The sequence below is a fragment of the Macrotis lagotis genome, chromosome X (genome assembly GCF_037893015.1).
Source record: "Macrotis lagotis isolate mMagLag1 chromosome X, bilby.v1.9.chrom.fasta, whole genome shotgun sequence".
Lineage (NCBI taxonomy): Eukaryota > Metazoa > Chordata > Mammalia > Peramelemorphia > Peramelidae > Macrotis > Macrotis lagotis.
Genome location: NC_133666.1, coordinates 86,957,761 through 86,971,111, shown reverse-complemented (window position 1 = coordinate 86,971,111; position 13,351 = coordinate 86,957,761).

Sequence of the window (13,351 nt, the reverse complement as noted above, 5' to 3'; positions counted from 1 at the left end):
TTGATGATCTTTCTAAAAGGGCTCCTAGTTAATGCTCACTATAGATAAAGCAGGCTCTTGCTTTTAGATAAATAGTAATGAACATTTTATGAAAGACTTCATATATTCCTGTAGTTTCTTGGATTTTTAATATTAATTGGTATTATTTTTATGTCAAAAATTTTCTCGGCATCTACTGAGATTATTATACTTTTTGTTTAGTTATTGCTGATATGATCAGTTAGTCTTATAGATTACCTAATATTAAATCAGCCCTATATTCCTGGCAATAACTTAACCCATTGCTCTGAAACATATTTCTAAACTTCATAAAAATGCTCAAATAGTTCTTGGGTTGGTCTTGATGGACAGATTCTCAAATTTTTAAGTCATTTGCAGTTATTTTAAATGCAATTTTATCTCATCCTATCTTATGAAATGTTCTTTATTAAAATACTTTAATTATTTTTTCTTATCTTATTATGATACATATAATTTTTTACGTAAATATTCACTAGGAATATTGGTCTATAATTTCTTTTTGCTGTATTTACTTCCTGTGGCTTAGGTATTAAAGCAATATTTATATCTTAGAAGAAACGTAGTTTGACTCTTTTTCAAAAATATTTTTATAGTATTCAAATTAATTCATCTTTAAATGGTTGGGAGAATTTGCTTGTAAATTTATCTGATCCCTGTGGAATTTTTATTAGGGAGCCAGATCATCAACATTTTGTTAATTTTTTTTAAAGGAAGAGTTTTTAGGTAAATTCAATTTATTCCTACACTTTCAACAGGTTCTAATAGGAATGAATGCCATATTTTGTCAAAGGCTTTTACTTTATCTATTGAGAAAAGCATGAATTCTTCTGGTTGTTTTATTGGTATTGTCAGTTTTGCTAATAGCACATTTCCTTGTTTGCTTGTTCATTTTTTTAAATTGAAATAATCCAGCAATACTTGGGTAAATCCCACTTTATTAGAGTGTATATGATCCTTGTGATATAGTGTTATAATCTCTTTGCTAGTAAGTATTTTTTAAATTCTTGCAACAATATTATATAGGGAAATTGGTACATGATTTTCTTTCTCTATTTTGGTTCTTCTTGGCTGTATATCGTAATGGTTTGGGATAATTATGTTGCCTATTTTTCTACGTAGTTTATATCGTGTGGAGATTAATTGCTTTTTAAAATTTTCTTAGAATTCATTGTGAACCCATTTGATCTTGGGTAATTTTTCATTAAAATTAGATTTATGGCTTGCTAAATTTCTTTTTCTAAGATTGAGCAATTAAATAACTTATTTATTTTATTTTTTCTCTTTATCTGAGTAATTTATATTTTTGTAGCTATCAAACCATTACATTAAGATTGTCTAAGGTTTTGTCATATAATTGGGCAAAATAGCTTCCAACAGTTCTCTTAATTTGCTTTCATTGGACCTGAATTCACACCTTTCATTTTTTTACTTCAGTTATTTGATTTTCTTCCTTAATTATTTTAAAGTTTTTGCAAGGCAAGTGGTGATAAGTGGCTTGCCCAAGGCCACAACAGCCCCCTCTTCTTTACTTTTTTAAAATGTTAATTAATTAATGGTTTATTGATTTTTATTGCTTTTTGAATAAAATCGGGTTCTATTTTTATTTATTATGTCAGTTCCTTCTTGCATTCAGTTTTATTAAGCTCTCCTTTGAGTTTTAGGATGTCTGGTTTTGTTTTTAATTCGAGCTTTTAAGTTGTCATTTTCACATTTCTTTAGTTGCATGCCCAAACCAATTATTTGTTCATTCTCTTTATATTGTTGTTGAAATATCTTCTCCTTCATCAGAAGATATCTTTGAAGCTGCATCTCATGTTGGTTAGAAGGGTAGAGCTTGTCCAAGACAGTGACAGGAAGTTTAGAAGAGGTATGGTCCTTAGATGAAGATAACGCATCCTTGTGAACCTTTTGAATCTGAGACATTAATTTCAAACTAGCAAACATGCATTTCTTTCTTTCTAAATGTCTTCATTTTCATTTGTGAGGAAGTGGAGGAACATCCTTAGGTTAAACAAAAATTGTTGAACCATCATAAATATGATATGTAAAGCTCTCCCAGCTCCAGGCACAAGGATCATCTTACAGATCGGTGGTCTTTCTTAGGAAGACTTTCTGTTTATTTAAAGTGCGTATTTCAATTAAGTGTAAGAGGCATGTGAAAAATAATAGTTACAACAGCAACAGTAGCAGTTGGAGAAACAGTGGGAGTGGCAGCAGTAGTAGTTGTAGTAGCAATCACAGTCATCATAGTTGCAGTCATAGTCTAGTTACTAGTTGCAGTCATATTAGCAGCAGTAGAAGGGGAAGAGAAGAGTAAGAGGGATTTAATTTATTTATCTTATCTCTTAAGTTGAATGAGCTCTTCATTTTTGTTGATGTTATTGTTTAGTCATTTTGATCATGTCTGACTCTTCATGATTCCATTCTGGGATGTCTTATGAAAGATGCCAGAGTGCTTTGTCATTTCTTTCTCTAGCTCATTTTACATATGGTGAAGCTGAGGGCAACAGGGTTGAGGAACATGCTCAGACTCAAAACTGAGTGTTTCTGAGCTTAGATTTGAACTCATGCCTTCTCAATATTAACTCAGAATTGTAATAGTGCAAAATCTTTCAAATATGTTGTCATTAATGCTTTGGTAATGTTTCATTTAAAAGGTATTCTATCTATATTCAAAATTTAGGGATTAAATATAGTCATTAATCATTGCTCCAATTATTGTAGCTTATACTCCATTATATAACCACTCTCTCTTTTTCTGTTTATTTCTCTGTAAAAAAGGCAAATAAGAAAAATTGTCTCTACATTCAAGGAACTTAAACTATCATGGTGGAAACAGAAAGTAAATAGGGATTTATCTGACACATAGAGAATAGAAGAAGCCTAATCTTGGAATATGCCAGATGGGAAGAATTGGGACATGGAGGAGGCAGAATTTCATCTGAGACTAATAGGACTCCAGGAAAATTACAATGTCAAATTAATTAGGGCATTACAACCTTTTGATAATAGATATACTATCTGCAATTAAAAGAAAAGTAGCCATTTATGCAAGACTCTATCTGTAATAGAAATATCGTCTTCATGCCTAACAAAAGGAAAGACAATGTATAGAAAGAAAAACACAGACCAATATTCTGAGTGAACAAAGATACATTTAGTCAAAAATGTTGCTAAGCAAGCCAGCAATGGCAACAATAATGCAGGGCTCCACCAAATTATGACATATGGTAAATATATTAAATCGTGCCATTAGTAAAAATAAAATAAACATAGGACTATGTTAGAGATGCAGAAAGTCTTACGCCAATCAGATTACTCAAAAATTATTTTATAGAATTTGAAAAAATGGTGGCAAAATTCATCTGGAGCAAGCAAAGAACAAGAACATCAAGGAAATTAATGAAAAAATAAAAGGAAGTTAGCCTAACCATACAAGATATAGAATTATATTCCAAAGCAGGAGTTTTTAAAACTATTTGGAACTGGCTAATAAAAAAGAGTGCTGGATCAGTGGAACAGAATAAGTAAAAAAGAAATAATGATGAATATTATATTTTATTGTTTGATAAACCCAACGACTCCAGCGTTTGGGATAAAAACTTGCTATTTAATAAAAAAAAAAAAAAAAAAAAAAACTCCAGGGAATGCTGCAAAGTAGCATGACAGAAACTAGGCATAAGTCCACATCTCACACCCTCTACCAAAATGAAGTTGAAATGGATACAAGATTAAGACATAAAGGGTCTTACAACAAGCCAATTAGGAGAGCAAAGAATAGTTTATCTTTCAGATCTATGCAAAAAGGAGGGTTATATGACCAAACAAGAGAGAGAAAACAGTGTAAAATGCAAAACTGTTTCCTTTTTATACATTAAAGTAAGAAAAAAAGTTTTGCACATGTAAAACCAATGCAAACTAAGTTAGCAGCAATGCAGAAAACTGACACTGATAACAGATTCATTCCTTAAATATAAAAATGAGTAAACTTTATGAGTAGTCATGATATAAACAGGCACTTTCTAGATGGAGAAATTAAAACTGTCTTTATTAATATGAAGAAATGCTTCAAAACACAATTGATTAGAGAAATACAAATTAAAACAACTCTGAGGTAACTCTGAGGTAGCAGATTGAGAAATATGACAAAATTGATCAATGTGGTAAATGATTGATGTGGGAAAAGTGGGAGCCTAATCCACTGATGGTACAGTTGTGAACTGATTCAACCATTCTGCAGAGCAATTTGGAACTATGCCCAAAATAACCACAAAATTGTGCACACCCTTTGATCCAACAATACCACTGCCAGGTCTGTATCTGAAAGAGATCACAAAAAACAGTCAAAGACACATGCATGAAAATATTTATAGCAACTCTTTTTTGCAGGGGAAAGATTTGAAATTAGAGAGAATATCACTCAATTTGGGAATGACTGAACAAATTGTGGTATATAAATGTTATGGAATATTATTGATCTGTAAGAAAATATGAGTAGGTCAATTTATGAGACACCTGGAAAGACTTACATCAACTGATGCTGGATGAAGAGAGAAGAATCAGGAGAAAATTGTACTCATTTACACCAATATTCTGTGATGGTAAACTATGATGCACTTAGCTCCATTCAGAAGTGCAATAAGCAAATACAATTCTACAAGACTTCTGATAGAACATGCCATCCACTTCCAGGGGAAAAAAACTATGGAGTCTACAAGCATACTATTTTCATGTTTTAAAACTCAGTGGATTGTTTTCTTTCTTTCTCATGTTTATTTTTTCCCTTTTACTCTCATAATTCTTTTACAAGATTGATAGGAAAATAAGTTAAACAATTTTGTCCATACCATATAGATAAAAACTATATCAGATTACTTGCTATTATCAGTAGGGAGAGAGAGAGAGAGAGAGAGAGAGAGAGAGACAGAAAAATGTGAAACTCAAAATCTTACAAAAGTGAATGTTGACAACTATCTTTACATGTAATTGCCAAAAACATAAAACAAAAGTATTTGGAGGAGTTTGGTGGCGGGGGGGGGATAACTCACGTAATTTCTTGCCTTTACTCTACCATATTGGTTACTCTTTTCTGTATTTTTAAAATCAACTCTATATTTGTAATTGAACCTACACACTCAATGTATTTCATAAAACTAAATTTTTATTTATTTTCCTAAACTGCTATTTAAATAATGACATGGGGACAGAATTTCTGGATCTTTGATTACTTGATAGAAGAAATTATGAATGGCAGTGGGAAACAGTGTGGCAATCACACTTTAATGTGGCACAGAGACAAGAAGAAAAAGTGTGCAAGAGGCAGATGGTGTCTTGGGGAAAGGGAATAGGATGGTAAAGGAAAGCAGTAAGCGGGAAGAGGATAGGGAGGAAGAGAAACATCGAATATTAGCCATGAGTTTGGAGCTGAGAGCTTTCAGCATCATAAACCTTGGCATAGTTGGGGTGGGGATGAGGGGAAAGGAGTTAGAGACCCATCTTTATAAGGCTTTTCAGGGAAATCGACAAACTACTGTGTCACCTCGGTATTATTAGATCACCCTTATCAACTATACGTTATCAGTAAAAAAGCTAAAAATCATCGCCTCAAAGTTAATAGCATCATTTTTTAAAGAAAGATTTTATTTATATTGAATTTTACAATTTTTCCCCCATTCTTGATTTCTCCCCCCACACACACACACAGAAGGCATTCTGTTAGTGTTTACATTTCTTCCATGTAATAACATCATTTTGCTGTCCTGTTCATCTGAAACTGCTGAGGTCTCTTTTTTCCCAGGAGTTTGTATGTCACAGAACCAGAAGTCATGACAACGAAGTTCTTGCTTGTTTCCTCTGATGTAAAATATATTGCAAATCTTTTAATTTTACTTTATATTTAATGTTTTTTGGTTTCAATATTTTGTTTCTGTGATCTTCTGGATGATTTGTAAGTGACTTCTAGGATCACCTTTTCAATCTTATTTCCTGAAAAGATCTATTTAATATACCGAGTAGAAGTGGGGTACTGCTCAGGGGACCAGAAAAAGGCAGAATTTTAACAAGTGTATTTGTATCTAATACCCTGACATTTTCTTTGTCACTGAGAAAACTTTCACTTGTTCATTGACCGCTAGATTCTGAAAGGAAAATTATCATGAATGGGTTAGCTAAAAATATTTACCTCTTCTATAATCTGTATTTTATCTGTCTGTCTGATGATCCTAACTCTTCTTCAGCTCCCATATCCAATCAGGTCCTCAGTTTTATAATTGCTACATGTAAGTCAGTTTGGCTAAGTATCCTCCTTTTTATCTCTTTAGAAATGAAGTAGTCAACAATATTGATTAAGCACCTACTATATGTGGCACCTTTGGCTGAGTGTTGGGGATGCAAACACAAAACCCAAAACGTCCTAGCATTTCAGTAATATAAATACTCTTGACGGAAACACCATGACCATATGTGCATATCTACATATTTAAATATATGTGAAGTGCAGCTACGTGGTGCAGTGGATAGACAACCCGGCCTGTAGTCAGGAGGACATGAGTTCAAATACGGCCTCAGACACTTAATAATTGCCTACCTGTGTGGTGTTGCACAAGCCACTTAACCCCATTGCCTTGCAAAAATCTAAAATAAATAGATAAATAAATAAAAATATATGTATATATGCACACATACACAAAATAGAATAGAATGTAAGTTGTGTTTTGGAGATGGGAGACTCAGTAAGGTGCTAATTCACTTTTGATATAATTGGTGCCTTTCATTTGAATTTGATTTTGAAGATATCTGGAATCTGGAATACTGAACAGAACCATTTGTCCAGAATCTTGCCTCATGTTGAAGGAGGTGCCACTGGCAGGATTGAGTCACCACTGATTTCTATATTCTATAATTCCTGGCCTCTAGGATTATAGCACAATGAAGTGGGAGAAGGATGGAAGTCAGAAAGGATGGGATGTGTATTAATGGTCCTCTTGTGCTTCCTGAAATTTGAGAGGAGGAAGAGAAAGAAAACCAGATCTTGGAAAACCCATTTAAAACAAAGTAATTCTAGTTTATAGGGATCATTTTCTTATCAATTAAGATCTTGCAGTATCTCATATGGCCTTCATCTGGTAAAAAATATCAAATATCTGTGAGTTAAACAAATCCTCTTATGGCTATGTAATACAAGTGTCCATCAAGATCTAGAGAATTTCTGATCCCTTTAGGGACAAACAGAACACAACCCTGTTGATGCAATATCTGAAGAAAGAATTGGGGCAGGGCAGAGGGAAAATAGAGGTAGATCTTAATTTGAATAGCCACATGTGAGAGAGATAAATTAATAATAACCCTTTGAGTATATCCAAAGTTTTAAAAACGAAGCACAAACTAATCTGCATAGAGGATAAGGGACAGGACTAAGGGAGAAGGGAGAACTGAGTTTTAGTCCTTCCTTTAGTCTCCTTATTGATGTGACCCTGGGAATGTCCTCTAACTATTCTGTGACTCAATGTCTTCATCTGAAAATGAGGACAAATAAAGCATTTGCATAAGAGGATTGCTTGAGGGATCAAATAAAGTTATAAAATTGGAGAGTGTTTTGGAAATCCTAAAACACCGTATAAATGAGAACTATGATTTTTGTCATCAGTGCTGCTCCTATTTACTATTACAACTCCTACTACTTCTGCTACTGCTATTCCTGCAAATATTTCTTTTGCTTCTGCTGCTGCAGTTTACCTGCTGGTATGTGTTAATAAAGTAAGCTTTTCTTTCCAACACAAATTTACCTTAGACAAATTGATCCTCCCTTGTTCTGCCTTGAAATGATCTGCATCTGAGATCAATTTCGATGTACTTCAGCCTTTATGCAACAGAATTTCTCAGGTGGAAACTACCCCTCAACTTCCTTGCAAAAGGAAAGGAATATGCTGAAGAAGGGAGAATCTGAACCCTACTCTTTAAATGGATGGTTCAGATTCAAAAATTTACAGTAAAGAGTCTCAAGAAAACATCATTCCCCTAAAGTTCTTACTTCTAACTTCCCCATCATTGCCTGGCACTGCAGCATCATTCAGTTACTCTGAGCTACAACTTTGAAGACCTCATGTAATAAGGAAGTTTACAACTCATCTTGCCTAGAATCAAGTCTTCTCATCATTTGCTTGTACCCTGATCTAAAGCATTCTCTTTTCTCATCTTTTCAAGTTCCCCCAAGCTGGGTTCTCTTCTCTCACTAGAATGGAAGCACACACATGCTTTTCCTTGCTCCTGTTTTTTAACCTCAGCATTTTAAACAGTATCTGACATATAGTAAGCAATCAATAAATTCAGTAACTGTCTATCTAGGTACCTCACTTGCTAGCCAGCTGTTTACGCAGGGTGAACATTTACATCTCTGAAAAAAGGATGCACAATTTCCTTTTAAGTTTTATTTATATCATTAATATCTTCTTCACCACTTTTGGAAATCTAATGCATAAAATGGATCAAGCCTAGATTTGCAACATTTGCCGAATTTCAAGCTATAGAAGGTCAGACTGAACATTTAACAACTGTCTCTTCGGTATGTGTGTATCTATCCAAGTCTCACTCCTCTGTCATTGCATATGTCATTACCATTGAGTAAATAGTACAGAATTTCTTTGACATCTAATGTCTAAAAGAGATACTGCAACAACCCCAAACGTTTATACCTGAAATTAATTTTCATTCCCTAGGATCTATACAGCGCTTATTTCCCTCATGGTCCTCATACTCCCTCAGTTCCCCTATCTAATCAGCTGTCACATATTGTGATCACTTGAACAATATCTCAGCTTTACATTATTATCTCTCCACTCACAGAACCTCATCATTTCTCTTCTTATCTATTACAATAATCTCCTCAGTGGTCACCTGGCTCAAGTCATTCCCTTCTCTGTTCCATCTTCCACTCAGCTGCTGAAGGAACATTCCTGATGTGTGGTTCTGATTATATCAGTCCCACACTCATAAAATTATATCTGTTAATTAATACATCTAGCATCAAATATAAATAGAGTTTTTATTGTCATTTATTATCATAAAACTTAACTATGTAATGTATTCATATATTATTCTTTGTTGTGTCCATTAAAATTCAGACATATCTTTATGTTGTAATTCATACAAGGGCTGACATATCATTTTTCTTCTCTAAACTTTTACAAGCACTTATACTCCATATTGGAATTCATTAAATCCTCACCTTTGTCTCTTTGAATCCACTCGTTTCCCCATAGGTTCAGCTAATGTGTCACCTTGTCCTACTTACAGACTTTGCTAAGTGCTGCCCCCACCACACCCAAAGGTAGAGAGCTTCCCTTTTTACCCCCTAAAACTAGCAATTTCTTAATATTTCATACTTAATTTTCTATTTACATGCTGTCTTCAGTAAATCCAATAGGCCTGAACCTCCTGGAAAGCAGAGGCCAGTTAAATATTGCCATTAAACTCTCAGAACTAGTCTTTGGTTTTAGAAAAAGTAGGGGAACAACAAATGCATAACCTGATCACTTCAGGCCCATTTAAAAAATACAGCAGGCTTTTCCTACCATCTGCTGGTCCAAGGATATATTGCAGCAGATGAAAAAGGGTAGGACAGAAAATAGTTAATGCAGAGAAGTCTTCAATCCATCTCATAAACAAATCCTGATATTATTTTCCGACCCATTCAAACTATATTTTTATTTGATTTACTGATGGGGTTACTAGGTGGCACAGTGGATAGAACACTGGCTCTGGAGTCAGGAGGACCTGAGTTCAAATCTGCCCTCAGACACTTAATGATTACATAGCGGTGTGACCTTGGGCAAGTCACTTAACCCCATCACCTTGCAAAAATAAAAAAGAATGTTGCTGAGTCAGTATTTGAACCCATCTAATTCATCCTTCCAGGAATAGTCTACTCAGAGATCTAGCTTTGTGAAACCCACATTCTATGCCCCTGCCTTTGGAGTGACCCTTTCTTTCTGTCTCCCTCCTTGCTAATACCCTGTTAACTCTAACTGTATCTTTCTCCTTCTGACTTAAATCCACAAGTGCTTTCTATTCTCTTAATGGTACCCAAAAGATAATAGAGAAGCTACAACATTGGAAGTTCTGAATTTTTGTATCATCAATTAAGAGAAAAAGAATCTTAGTTTGAAAGAAATTATGTGAATTGGTTCCACTAACACACATTAGTTTGCTATAGCGTTCAAATTCAAATATCCTTCATTAAAACTACAGTCCTCCATCTACTATAACCCCTGGATTTTTCTCCCCACTGCACCAAGTGTGACTTCCTTCTTTATCTGTGGTCTCATACTCAAAATCTCCCACAATAGTCTCTTGCCTCATTATCTGTTCAGTCTAATAGTTTTCTCTGTTTTTGTCTTATATTTCTGTCTCCCTATCACTCTTTCCTCATCAAATGCTATTTTTTCTTTATTTTCATTCCAATCTTATAACAAGTTGGCTTTTCCTTTTCTCTGTATATACAATATGATAATATATTGGTAGTCAGAAGAAACTTAAGGGTCACTAAGTCCAACTCCATTTAATTATAACAGACGAAACCAAGGTTTAGGTATTCTAAGTGAATTGTCCAATTTCAAATAATAATACAGAATGTGAAGGAGGATTTGACCTCAGGTCAACAAGGCTTCAAAGATCAGACCACCAAGGGACATAAGTCTGTGACACACACGGACACATGCATCTTTCCCAGATGTCCCTTCTCTGTCTCTCTATTCTCTTTTTGTGCTCTATTCCCTTTAAATGTTATTGTCTTCTCCCACCACAGGTACATAAGCACTCTATATGCTTTTTGCAGCACCCATAAGATCATAGAACTCTGGCATCCTTAGACATAACCAAGTCAAGTCCCACGATTTTACTAAACACAAAACTGATGCTGAAAGTAATTTCTTCAGAATAACAAGGATTGTCAGCAGTCGATGTGTGATTTAAAATCCAGGTATAATACTCTCATCACTAATGACTCCTAGTTGGCCTTTTCTACATTTGCCGGGTGTATTTCTGTCTGTCTGTCTGTCTGTCTCTCTCTCTCCATATATATATATATATATATATATATATATATATATATATATATATAATACTCTCTATATTATACTCTTTCTATATATATATATATATATATATATATATACATATACATATATATATTATGGCCTTTTCAAATTTGCCAGATCTCTCTCTCTCTCTCTCTCTCTCTCTCTCTCTCTCTCCATATATATATATATATATAGTGTATGTTATGTCTATAATTATCTCACTCTGTGTCTATCTCATTCCATCAATTTATTTCTCTCTCTCTCTCTCTCTCTCAATATCACTCTCTATCCCTTGATATTCCTCTTCTCAATTTCCTCCTCAAAAACTTTCTCCTCCTTTTTTCAATCTCTTCTTCAAAACTTATTTTCTTTATTCTAATTCCCACCCAAACTAACTGTCCTTTTATATAGCCAATTTATATTAGCCAATCATAGCCATGATCATAGATTTAGAGCTGGAGGGAACTCTAGGGTTCATTGAGTTCAACTTGTGTGGGACAAATGCCACTTAAATAAATTTCAGAGATCTCTCAAGGTATGAAGAGAAGGCTTTATTCATTTCTCGAGAAATTGGCCACAATCAATTAGAGAGATGGAGGCAAAAGCAAAAGGCCCAAGAATCACATTTATCCTAACTCGATCCCCCCCCCCCCCCCCATGTCCCACCCTCTTATTGAGGAATGTGGTCTTACAATCTAAACAGGAAAACTACCCTAGGGAAAGGGGCATATAATTGAAACAAAGCAAACCAATTTAGGGAAAAGAACATAAAATTAAAACCAAAAGCAGATTATCTCCTTAGTCCTAGGAATTGAATGATTCTCCAGACATTAACAGATAAGATGAAGTCAGTTGGCTCCTTACCAATACACCAAGAGTTTGCTTTGTCAAGGAGAGGCACATAGCTAAACAGATTCAATATATAATATTTTAATGATGAAATCTCAGACTTTTTATTGTGCTCAAACTCAATTATAACATAAGAGAAGAAAGAGGCTGACACTCTACTTGAATTGTCCTAGGTCAAAGAGTTATTAAAAATCCTAAGTAGGAGGGTCACCTAGGTGGTTCAGAAGCATAGAGCACCAGCCCTGGAGTCAGGAGGACCTGAGTTCAAATCTAGGCTCAGACACTTAATTACCTAGCTGTGTGATCTTAAACAAATCACTTAACCCCATAGCTTGCAAATAAATAAATGAATAAGAGTGCTAAGGATTTGAACTCAGATCTTATAGACCACCAAGAAGAGCTCACAAGGATATCTCCTTTATTACTATACATATTCCTCTCAATCCACAGTTCATTTCCTGTGGACTTCTTCTGTTTCCTTCTCATCTTTAATAGCTAATTCCCTTTATCTCTGTTCTGTCTCTATTCAAGCTTAATTGCAAGTGGCCATCACTTTCACTCTTGGATCACTAGAAGATTATAGAAATGGAGCATCTTTAGACACCATCAAATCCAGCCCCATAAATTTACTAAGGAGAAACATTAGGCTGATAGTGATAACCGGAGACTTCTCCAGAATAACCAAGCTAGTTAATGGCTGCTGTGGGTTTTAAATTCAAGAAGGGACTTCCAAGGACAATGCTCTAACCATTAGGACACCTCACTCCTTGTTCTACACTAGCCAGGTGTTTCTTCACTCCATATGTCTCCATTACCTGTGGGTGTCTTCTCTTTATTCCTCATTATCCTCCATAACAATCCATAATCTCTACTCTTATTCCCTTTATCATTTTCATATCATCACTCTCCCTTTCTCTCCATCTCTTCCTTTCTCTGTTTTTCTCCCTTTATCTCTGAGTTTTTCTTAATATCTCACTGCAACTCTCTCTGTCCTTATGCATTTATCTCTTTGCATTTATCTCTTTTTCTCTCCTTTCCACCCCCCATCTGTTTGTCTGTCTGTCTATCTGGTTTTCTCTCTCTGTCTCTCTTCTCCTCTAACCTTCTTACCTCTCTCTCTCTCTCTCTCTCTCTCTCTCTCTCTCTCTCTCTCTCTCTCTCTCTCTCTCTCTCTCTCTCTCTCTCTCTCTCTCTCTCTCTCTCTCTCTCTCTCTCACACACACACACACACACACACACACACACACACACACACACATATACACACACAAACAAAGAAGAGCTTTCTCTCTCCAGTATTCCCAACTTGACCAGAAATAGAATTACAGAGACAAGATTATATTTTTTGAAAGTCTGGAAGCTTTCAGTTGAAAGCTCTTCCTGTTTTCACCCTTTTTTTCCTTTGA